This window comes from Pelophylax lessonae (genome assembly GCF_965119305.1).
Source record: "Pelophylax lessonae genome assembly, chromosome: 1".
Taxonomy (NCBI): Eukaryota; Metazoa; Chordata; class Amphibia; order Anura; family Ranidae; genus Pelophylax; species Pelophylax lessonae.
This window is the reverse complement of record NC_138768.1, coordinates 116106575-116118582: the sequence shown is the minus strand read 5'-3', so window position 1 is coordinate 116118582 and position 12008 is coordinate 116106575. Positions and strand designations below refer to the sequence as shown.

The window sequence follows — 12008 nt, the reverse complement described above, 5'->3', positions numbered from 1 at the left end:
ACATGTTGGCATTCGTGGTTCCCTCAATGAGCTGTAGCTCCCCTGTGTCAGCAGCACTCATACAGCCCCAGACCATGACACTCCCACCACCATGCTTGACTGTAGGCAAGAGACACTTGTTTTTGTACTCCTCACCTGGTTGCCGCCACACACGCTTGACACCATCTGAACCAAATACATTTTCTTGGTCTCATCAGACCACAGGACATGGTTCCAGTAATCCATATCCTTAGTCTGCTTGTCTTCAGCAAACTGTTTGCAGGCTTTTTTGTGCTTCATCATTAGAAGAGGCTTCCTTCTGTGTCGACAACCATGCAGTCCAATATGATGCGGTGTATGGTCTGAGCACTGATAGGCTGACCCCCCACCCCTTCAACCTCTGCAGCATTGCAGGCAGCTCTCATACATCTATTTCCCAAAGACAACCTCTGGATATGACGCAGAGCACGTGCAATCAACTTCTTTGGTCGACCATGGCGAGGCCTGTTCTGAGTGGAACCTGTCCTGTTAAACCGCTGTATGGTCTTGGCCACCATGCTGCAACTCAGTTTCAGGGTCTTGGCAATCTTCTTATAGTCTAGGCCATCTTTATGTAGAGCAACAATTTTTTTTTTCAGATCCTCAGAGTGTTCTTTGCCATGAGGTGCCATGTTGAACTTCCAGTGACCAGTATGAGTGCGATAACACCAAATTTAACACACCTGCTCCCCATTCACACCCGAGACCTTGTAACATTAACAAGTCACATGACAGCAGGGAGGGAAAATGGCTAATTGGGCTCAATTTGGGCATGGGTGTACTCACTTTTGTTGCCAGTGGTTTAGACATTAATGGCTGTATGTTGGGTTATTTTGAGAGGACAGTAAATTTACACTGTTATATAAGTTGTACACTACTTTACATTGTTGCAAAGTGTTGTCACATGAAAGATATAATAAAATATTTACAAAAATGTGAGGGGTGTATTCACTTTTGTGAGATACTGTGTATGTATGTATGTATGTGTGTGTGTGTGTATATATATATATATATATATATATATATATATATATATATATATATATATATATATATATATATATATATATATATATATATATGTATGTGTGTGTGTGTGTATATATATATATATATATATATATATATATATATATATATATATATATATATATAAATAATACTCACCGGCCTCTATTAGGTACGCCTTCCTAGTACTGCCTTGGACAACCTCCTTTTGCCTTCTGAACTGCCTTAATTCTTCATGGCATAAATTCAACAATGTGTTGGGAGCATTCCTTTTTTGGTCCATTTTGCCATGATGGCATCACGCAGTTGCTGCAGATTTGCCAGCTGCACATCCATAATGCAAATATCCCGTTCCACCATGTCCCAACAGTGCTTTATTGGATTGAGATCTGGTGACTGTGGAGATCATTGGAGTACAGTGACCTCATTGTCATGTACAAGAAACCAGTGGTGACATGATTTGAGCTTTGTGACATGGTGCATTTTCCTGCTGGAAGGAGCCATCAGAAGATGAGTACATTGTAGTCATAAAGAGATGGACATGGTCAGCAACAATACTCGGGTAGACCGTGACATTTAAATGATGCTCAATTGGTACTAAGGGGCCCAAAGTATGCCAAGAAAATATCCCCCACACCATTACGCCACCACCACCAGCCTGAACGGTTGATGCAAGGCAGGATGGATCCATTTTTTCATGGTGTTTGTTTACACCAAATTTTGACCCTACCATCTGAATGTAAATCGAGACTAATCAGACCGGGCAACATTTTTCCAATCTTCTATTGTCCAATTTTGGTGAGCTTCTGCAAATTGTAGCCTCAGTTTCCTTTTCTTAGCTGACAGAAGTGACACCCGGTGTGGTCTTCTGCTGCTGTAGCCCATCTGCTTCAAGGTTCGATGTGTTGTGCATTCAGAGATGGTATTCTGCAGACCTTCATTGTAACAAATGGTTATTTGAGTTACTGTTGCCTTTCTATCATCTTGAACCAGTCTGCCCATTCTCTTCTGACATCACAAGGCATTTTTGTCCACATCACTGCCGCTCACTGGATATCTTCTCTTTTCTCTATCATCCATTGACAGACACAGCCTCATCTTCATGAGCTGTGTAGGTTATGCTGCCACCTGCAGAAGTAGTTTAGGCAGTATGTTAGTACAAAGTTTTTGCATATACACGCCCACGGGGCTGTCCCTCCAGACATAACCCTCACAGACACAGCCCAGCACATCAGTTTTGTTTCTGCTTAGAGAAGGAGTAGGACCTAGGTTTCCTGCTGGGACTTCGGTCTCCGTTTTTTATTCTTTTTCTTTTATTTCTCTTTACTCACTAGCTAGTGTTCAGGGAAGATTTTCCTGGTGATCTACAAGCAACGATGCCGGCTGGGGGCTTTGCACTGGATAATCTAGATCCTTATGGTCCCCCGAGCCTGGCCTGCGAGCATGAGCAGGTTATAATCCCGACCTAGGCCTAGCCACGACAATGCCCCCTTTTCCGGAGGGGGAGGAGCCTGCGAGTGGACATGGTACCTTGGGCTTGCTGGTTCCTGTTGTGGTTCCTGAGGCCTCCATGTGTCGGTCCCTGGCTGCATGGCTCACCGTGGGCGCCGCCATCTTAAGTGTGGGCAATGTGAATTTTTCCGCATAGACTTTTATGGAAAAGCCATTTTCCCTGAGCTTCCTATTAATCTGTATGGGCAACCATTTTTGTGTAGCTCTTGTGCTATGCTGAGCAGTGTGACCTTTCCTCAAGCGACATCACTTCCTGTGCCTTTGTTTCCTGCTGCTGGCTGAGGTCACTTCCTGTCTTTCTCTCCATGCTGCTGGAACGATCAGGACGGTTTGTCTGAGGTTGTACAATACTTGTGGGTCCCTGCGGACGTATCTTTGCACATTCTACTGTCAGTTTAGTTTAGCGGGTTCCCTGCAGACCGCTGTGTTCGGTGGTGGGTGGCGCAATCGGCGCTCTTAAAGCGACTACTCCGGTTTTTGCAAATTGCAATATGGAGTCCCAAACTGTGATATCACCCTCAGACCCACTCTGTGCGACTCCCGGACATTCTGGTTCGCAGTCGTTGGCCATGATATTAGCAGCTCTGGAAAGCCTGGCGACTAACGTTGATTTAGTCATGAAAAAGGTTGATAGCCGAAAATGGCCGCTGCCTTCTCCATCTTTGGATCTTTGGAGGTGTCGTCCGATTCAGAGGCTGAAGAGGTTGCCCAGGAGACTCCCCTACCTGAGGGGGGCTCGCAGTCAGATGGTGAAGAGGACCTGTATTCTTCAGCTGCAGCGTGGGAACGCGCTTTAGTGGAAGCCCTAATTATTTCAGTAAGGGACACATTTAATTTGGCTGATGAGCCCATGCCGGCAGGGTCGCCGCTGGCTTTTGGCTCCCAGAACACTCAGCTGGCAAGATTTTCCCTTGTCCCGACACTTTTCACGATATTGTGAATGACCAATGGCGGTGCGTTAAGCACGTGTTAGTTGTGCCAAAACGCTTTAAATGCCGTTCTCCTTTTGCTGAAATAGTCTACAACCATTGGTGCCACCTAAAATGGACCACCCTGTCTCCAGATTAAACTATTCAACACTTCTTCCTGTGGAAGATTCCCTGGTCTTTATGCACCCGGTGGACAGGCAGGTGGAATCTCTTTCTCGCCATCTTTCCCACCATTTTGAAACAGGTGTTTGTGTATGTTTTAATCTCACAGATGGTGACAGAGTGGATTAGGGGTTTGCGGGAGTTTTTTTGACCCTCTGGAACTGTTGGGACAGTTGATCCAGGCTCTGGTGTTCCTGGGTGATGCGTCTATGGATGCGGCTCCCCTGGAAGCCAGGGTTTCGGCCGTGGGCATTGCCGTGAGACGCATGGTTTGGCTGAAGAGCTGGTTGGCTGACCAAGCTTCTAAGAAGGCTCTAGCTGACCTCCCCTTTCTGGGAGAGCGTTTGTTTGGCGACTCATTGGATAAGTTGATCAAGGGCTTGACTGGCCGGAAGAGTACTCTTCTTCCTCAATCCTCCAAGGGTAAGACTACCCGTACTAAGCAGGGTCCTTCTTTTTCTGATCACAAGCGTTTTTTTTCTCAAGTAGTCTTCCAGGACAGCCCATGAGACCTAGGGCTTCTCCTACCAGGAAACACAATAAATCCAATCATATAAAAGGCGGCCCTCTGGTCCTCACCTTCAGTATTAGGGTTTCCTCCGGACAGGGGGTAACATGTTCCTGGAAATACTCCTGGTCTCATGGACTGTCCCTTTTGAAAACTGGGAAAAAGATGCATCTTCTCCTGCCCAAGTGCGGTACCCCTACTTACTGGCATAGGGGTGACCGCTCGGTCTCCTGTGTCTCGGTGGTCTGAGGAAGACAGGACCGTGGATGTCGTCAAGGATTGCAGGGGGAGTCCTCTTCAGTCCGTTCAAAGCTTCTGGAGAGGCTAAAAAGCATTGGGACAAGCCCAAGGCCGGTCAGTCAGGTGCTGCTGACAAGTCCTCTTCAACATGTAGGGGGCGCCCTCATCCGCCTCAGGGGTGGGGGGACACCTGCGCTTCTTTCGGGAACCCTTGACTTCCTTGATTCAGGACTATTGGGTTCACAAACTGATTTGTTTCGGGTACAAGATCTAATTCTGGTCTCAGCCAGGGGACAGGTTTTTTCAGTGAAATCGTCACCTGTCTCCAGAGTGTTTGAAGGATCTGCGGGTGGCTGTGTGAGATCTCCTGGCTCAAGGGGTGATTGTGCCGGTTCCTTTGCAGGAACGCTCTCAAGGTTTCTATTCAAACCTGTTCACGGTGCCCAGAAAAGAGGGCAAGGCGCGTCCAATTCTGGACCTCAAGGCTCGGAACCACTTTGTGCCGCTGCAGAAGTTTTGCAAGGAGTCCATTCGGTCAGTGGTGGTGTCATTGAATCGGGGATTTTCTGGCCTCCATCGATCTCAAAGATGCGTATCTCCACATCCCCATTTTCGAAGGACACCAGCAATTTCTCCGCTTTACGGTGGCACATTAGCACTTTCAATTTGTAGTGTTACCCTTTGGTCTCGCCTCGGCTCCCAGAGTATTTACCAAGGTTCTGGCCCCTGTGCTGGCCTTGGTACGTCAGCGGGGTATCTCAATTGTGGGATATCTGGACGATCTCCTGTTGCGAGCAGTCTCCCACTCGGATCTGCTGGGCAACGTCTCGATCACAATTCAGACCCTTCAGGAACTCGGGTGGACGATCAATTTAAAAAAATATGCTCCGACGTCTTCAGTATGCGTCACCTATCTGGGGATGACTCTCGATTCTGCTCTGGTGAAGGTCTTTCTCCCCCTGGACAAACTTCAGAAGCTGCAAAAAGCAGTCAGGTTGCTGATGGAGACCGATCAGTCCTCCTTGCAGGCTTGCGAGCGGGCCCTAGGTCTGATGGTTTCGATCTTCAAAGCAGTCCCGTTTGCTCAGTCTCACTCAAGATCCTTGCAAAAGGAGATTCTGGCAAAATGGACCAGAAGATTTGCTTGAGCCATCTTGCAAAGTCTGCTCTTTCTTGGTGGCTCCAGTCTCCTGTCCTGTGCCAGGGCAAGTCCTTCCTGTCAGTGTTTTGAACGGTGGTCACCACGGATGCCAGCCTGTCAGGCTGGGGTGGAGTGCTGGGGAAGCTCTGTGCCCAGGGGATCTGGGCGTCGGAGGAGTCTTCCTTGCCGATCAATATTCTGGAGCTGAGAGCGATCAAGCTCTGCCTGCTTCACTGGATGAGTCGGCTACGCGGCTCTCCGGTTCGGATTCAGTCGGACAATGCCACGGCCGTGGCTTACATCAATCATCAAGGGGGCAGCAGGAGTGCTCTGGCGGCCAAGTAGGTGGCCGAGATTCTGATTTGGGCGGAAGCCAATGTAGTCTTCCTCTGCAGGGAAATCTACTTTCTCAAGGACAGATCTTCCATCCCGCTTTACGGTTGCTGGATTTAATGGCTTGGCTGTTGAAAGCAAGGTGTTAAAGGGCTCTCTGACTCGGTGATTCCGACCCTTTTGAAGGCCAGGAAGTCAACTTCCAGGAAGATCGATCATCGCAGGACAATTGTACATTTCATGGTGTGAATCGCTGCAACTGCACCCTCGCTTGTTTTCTGTAGCTAGGGTTTTGGCTTTTTTACAAAAAGGGGTTGAGCCAGCGCTTGCCGTTGGGTACTATCAAGGGCCAGGTGTCGGCCTTGGCTATTAACTTCCAATGTCCGTTGGCTACTAATAGCTGGATTCGCACTTTCATCCAGGGGGTGCATCATCTGGCTCCTCCGGGGAGATCCCTGTTTCCGCCGTGGTATCTCAATCTGGTTTTGTCTGTTCTTCAAAAGCCTCCCTTTGAGAATATTAGGGAGATTTCTCGGCTTTCCTTGTCACATAAGGTTGCCGTCACAGAAGGTTGCCTTCCTAGTGTCTATCACTTCTGCTTGCAAAGTTTGAGTTGTGGGCGCTATCCTGTCCGCCTTATTTGGTGGTCCACAGGGATAAAGTGGTCTTTCACCGAAAACCGTCTTTTCTCCCTAAGGTGGTGTAAAAAAGCCAATGGTCTTGCTGCCCCCTCAGGATCAAGGGTATCCAGAACCAACTGAGAGAAAAGACAAAAGAAAAAGGGGCACACCGACCTAGTGCATCACCACTAAAACCATTTATTAAAATATTAAAAAGTATACAATATGCCCACAAGGCAGGTGTGATAATACACACATCAATATTGCAGATTTAATCCTTGGCCTTCCGGAGGGTGCCCCAGCAGCAACTTTTCTGGCTCTGAGGAAGGGGGTTGCCCCTGAAACGCGTCAGCCCAGCCACAGCAGCCCCATGTGGCACTCTGCATGCCATTCGGCTAAGTATTGGGACGTTGGCTTCCTTGGAGATTTCATATGCAATGTTGATGTGTGTATTATCACACCTGCCTTGTGAGTATATTGTATACTTTTTAATATTTTAATAAATGGTTTTCTCTAGCGCTCATCGACAGACGTAGTCCTCGGTGATACACCACCTTCGGGTTATGTTACCTCCGCAGGAGCAGGACTAGACAGGAAATTAAAAAGCTCTGGCCACACCCTAGGGGCAGTCCCAGAGGGTATATCCTCTCTCTCTCTGCCTCAGCAAATCAGTTATTTTCTGTCTAGTTAGGAGTAAGGACCTAGATACCTTGCTGGGATCTTCGGTCCTGGCAAGATTTTTTTCTTAAAAAGATTTTTTTAGACAGCTTTTTTCTCCAGTGTTCCTGTGAGATCTTCAAGCAAGAAAGCTGAACTGGGCGACGGGCTGGATGTTGAGATCCGGTGGTCACCCCAGTTCAGCCTACGAGCGCGTGCAGGCCATAGCTCCGCGCTGGGTCGGCCGCGACAAAGTCCCATTAAGGGACTGACCCCGCGAGTTAAACGTCTCGCTGAAACGCCAAAGACCATGAGTCACGGCGTCCGTATTGGTCGACAGCCCTCCCGCCCCGGTGGAGAGGGGTACTGTCAGGAGTTGGTGCCCGCCTGGTTCCGGTATGGTGAGTAGTATGTTCCCCCTTTTTCCCTGACGGGTTTTGTGGTGAACGCGGGCCCCTCTCTGTATGGTAAGAAAGAGTCCTTTCTATCCTATAACATGACACAGATCCTCCTACTTTGAGTGTGATTTATGTGTGCAAAAGCCAGGAGGCTTGGCTTGGGAGCTAACAATCTATTGTATACATGTTTTAAAGATGTAATCTGTGGCATTCTGGGAATCTTATGGGTTAAGTATAAGCTACCTACCAGTCAGAAGCCACGGACATGTAGACTGCCTTCCAAATCAGATCTCCAGCTATTTAGCAGGCCTCCCGAACGGCCACGCGGTCCGCCAGGGCCGGTACCGCCAACCACGCCATATCCCCATGCAGAGAGAGTGTTGTGTGCCCTGCAGCACACCGCTATTCAGTTTAGGCCGCCGCCATTTTTTTTGCTGGATCGCACGAGCCGCCATTTTGGCGTAGCCTCGTGTCTCCAGCATGGGGGCGGCCATGTTTGAGGTGATCCTACACCTCGTGGAGCTTGGGGGAGGCGCCGGAAGGCGTGCAGAGGGGCGGAGCCGCCTCCTTTCTTCCTGGGCAGCCAGCCAAAAGACTTCCTGTTTGTCAAGACAGCGCTGTAAGCTGTTGCAGTTTAACTCTGAGCATCAAGTGGTGAGCCTGGGGGTCTATCTCTCTCTCTCTCGATCGATAGGGATCCCTAAGCAGGTAACACTAAGGGGCTTTTTGTGGCGCTGGGGGTCAGAGAAAAAAAAAAAAAAAAAAGTTTTTTTCTTTACTTTTGAATTATATTATCCAGGAAGTAACTGGAGTTATTATGGACCCTGCCACACATATTCCCCCACCTGTTTCCCTCGAGGGGGCCTCGGGACCCGCCGGTGCACAGAGTATAGAGTCATTTACAGCAATTTTGGAGTCTATGGTGGCTCGGGTGGAGGCGGCCTGTCAGGGACGGGGGTCAAGGAAGCGACCCCCGCCTACCCCTATACCATCTGACACCTCTGACTCAGATTCAGAGATGGTCACGGCAGTTGCAGGTTCCTCTGCAAGGGCTGTTATCCCAGGTAAAGCCCCCTCAGACAGTGAGGAGGACGCTTCTTCTCTTGCTATAATTCAGGAAGAAGCATTGGTGGACGCACTAGTTGTGGCAGTGCAAGAAACCTTAAAACTTGAGGCTTTACCGGCAGAGGCAACTGAAACAGAGAGGCCTTTTGGGACTAATAAGCCCATCAAGACGGCGAAGGCTTTTCCTGTACCTAAATGTTTTGGTAATCAGATTAAAGGAGAATGGGAGCATTCTAAACGTACCTTTACTGTTTCCAAGCGTATTGCTAGACGCTATCCGTTTGAGGAATCCATCATTAAGAAATGGACGGTACCACCAGTCGTGGATCCGCCTATTTCCAGGCTGAATAAAGCCACGGTTATTCCAGTGGAGGACACTTCGTCCTTTAAGGACCCGGTGGATCGAAAGATAGAAGCAGAGTCCCGCACTATCTTTTCTCTGATAGGGTCAGCATTTAGACCAGTAATCGTTATTGGTCTAGTTTCCCAGACACTTACGGAATGGGCGAAAATGGTACGCCAAGATCTTAGGGGAAAAGATATTTCCCAGGAGACATCTGATTTGATGGAACAGATCATACAAGGGCTACGGTTTATCTGTGACGCAGCCTTGGACACTACTCCCCTATTAGGGCATGCATCTAAGTTAGCAGTGATCCTTAGACGTGTGCTGTGGTTAAAATGCTGGTCAGCTGACCTAGGTTCCAAAAAGACCTTGACCAATCTCCCCTTTCAGGGGAATCGTCTATTTGGAGCCAACCTAGATGAAATCATTAAGGATGCCACTGGGGGCAAGAGCACTTTTTTGCCACAGGCTGCAAAAGCTAAGGGACCTTGCAACAAGCGAGGACCTTTCTTTACCGCCCATAAAGGGCGCCTGGCTGGTACTAGCGGGAAAGGCAAGACTCCTCCAGGAGGGTTCAAGAAGGGGACCAACCCAGCCAAACCCGAAGCAAAGGAGTACACAGCCTGAAGGTGCGCCCCCACCCGGTTTCAGGGTGGGGGGACGTTTTCACCGGTATTCAGGACATTAGATCGAGCATCAACCACTACTACTGGTGCGATTCTTCCCTTCCAACATTTAAGTACCACAGGAAGCGGTAGTTACCGTTCCCTGAAAAGATCTTTTCCTTTACCTTTTCCTAGGATTAGTCCCGATACCTCACAGGAATCGGATCTGGTTGACCAGATAGGCCAAGTAGCCTCTAGTCGGGTGACTTCGGTCCCTGAGGTTCAGCCAGAAAAGATCACCTTTCCTGATAACCATCAGGTATCTGATAAATGTGTGGGAACAGAAAACGACCAGACTTTTTCGGATGGTCGGGGCCAGATAGCTCTAGGGACGCCTGGTTCAGATCCAATCAGCGCCAGTGGTCCTAGAAATTCTAGGCTGGCCTCCTCAAGCCGGCCTGGCCGACTTGGACATGTTAGTCGCAGACGTTCCGTGGGAACTTCGTCTCAGGGAGTGTCTGTGGTCTCAAGGACCAATTTACCTTCGTGCTTTACAGTCGCTGGTTTTAATGGCCTGGCCATCGAGACCCAAGTACTGAAGGACAGAGGTTTGTCTACTTCAGTCATTCCTACCCTTATTAAAGCAAGGAAAGCGACTTCCAGCAAAGTCTATTATCACACATGGAAGACTTATATTGCGTGGTGCGAATCTTTAGGATTTCCTCCACGTACCTATTCGGTGACTCGAATATTGGCCTTTTTGCAACAAGGGGTTGAGCAGAAGCTAGCCTTGAGCACCATCAAGGGTCAAGTTTCAGCATTAGCAATCTTCTTTCAGAAGCCTTTAGCTACCAAATCCTTGGTGCGGAATTTCATCCAGGGGGTGCGGCACCTGGCTCCTCCAGTCCGTGCGCCCTTACCGCCCTGGGATCTTAATTTGGTTTTGTCGGTTCTACAGAAACCTCCCTTTGAAAACATCAGGGAGATTCCCTTGCTTACTCTATCCCAGAAGGTGGCCTTCTTGGTGGCTATTACTTCTGCTCGCAGGGTGTCAGAACTGGCTGCATTATCATGCCAGTCACCATACCTAGTGATTCATAGGGATAAGGTAGTACTTCATCCTAAGCCATCTTTTCTTCCCAAGGTGGTTTCAGATTTTCATCTGAATGAAGATATTGTACTACCTTCCTTGTGTCCTCAGCCCAAGCATCATCGGGAACATGCGTTGCATTCCTTAGATGTGGTTCGGGCAATCAGGGTATACCTGAAAGCTACGGAATCATTCCGTAAGACGGATTCACTTTTTGTGATCACGGATGGCCCCAGAAAGGGTTTGCCTGCATCTGCCGCGACCATTGCCAAATGGATTAGACAAACGGTGGTACAGGCTTATTCTATTAAGGGTCAGAGTCCTCCGTTCCCTGTTAGGGCGCACTCCACTCGAGCGCTCAGTACTTCCTGGGCCTTTCGCCATCAGGCGTCAGTGGTCCAGGTATGTAAGGCGGCCACCTGGTCGTCGGTACATACCTTTACAAAATTCTATAAAATTGATGTGACGGCATCGGCGGATGCCTCATTTGGCCGCAAGGTTTTGCAGGCCGCAATTTGAGGAGACCGGTGGTCTACCTCGAGGGTTTTTTTCTGTTTGGAAAAAAAAAAAAAAAAATTGTTTTCTCTTTTTTTGGTTGAGTCTCATCATTAAGGATGAGCATTGTAAACTTCTAGTTGGCACCGGTTGGGCCTTCTAGATTGGGATTTGATTTCCATTTTCCCACCCCTCAGTTGTGATACTGCTCTGGGACGTCCCGAAGGTGGTGTATCACCGAGGACTACGTCTGTCGATGAGCGCTAGAGAAAAATGGATTTTTGTAAAATCTTACCGTAAAATCCTTTTCTCTTAGCTCATCGACAGACGTAGTCCCCGCCCCTCTGTTTTGGAGTTGGGTTGGGTTAAATTCTCTAAGCACTGCTTTTTCACATAACTGATTTGCTGAGGCAGAGAGAGAGAGGATATACCCTCTGGGACTGCCCCTAGGGTGTGGCCAGAGCTTTTTAATTTCCTGTCTAGTCCTGCTCCTGCGGAGGTAACATAACCCGAAGGTGGTGTATCACCGAGGACTACGTCTGTCGATGAGCTAAGAGAAAAGGATTTTACGGTAAGATTTTACAAAAATCCATTTTTAGTGGTGATGCACTAGGTCAGTGCACCCCTTTTTCTTTTGTCTTTTCTCCAAGCCTTAACATCCCAAGGAGATTGTCTTGCACTCTCTGGATGTGGTTCGAGCGATAAGGGTTTATCTGACAGTTACTGAGTTCTTTAGAAACTCAGACTCTCTCTTTGTCCTTCCGGACGGTCTTCGCAAGGGTCAGGTTCCTCCTTTACCTGTGAAGGCTCATTCTACTAGAGCGCTGAGTGCTTCTTGGGCTTTTTGCCATCTAGCCTCAGTTGTACAAGTTTGTAAGGCA

At 48.5% G+C, this 12008-nt stretch overlaps 1 protein-coding gene across 1 annotated transcript in view; it reads left to right on the top strand.

Moving 5' to 3' along the window:
• Positions 1–12008, top strand: part of SREK1 (splicing regulatory glutamic acid and lysine rich protein 1) — a gene marked incomplete at its 3' end in the record, with an annotated part of 224498 nt that overhangs the window by 35930 nt on the left and 176560 nt on the right. The gene's annotated exons all lie outside the window — the stretch shown is intronic.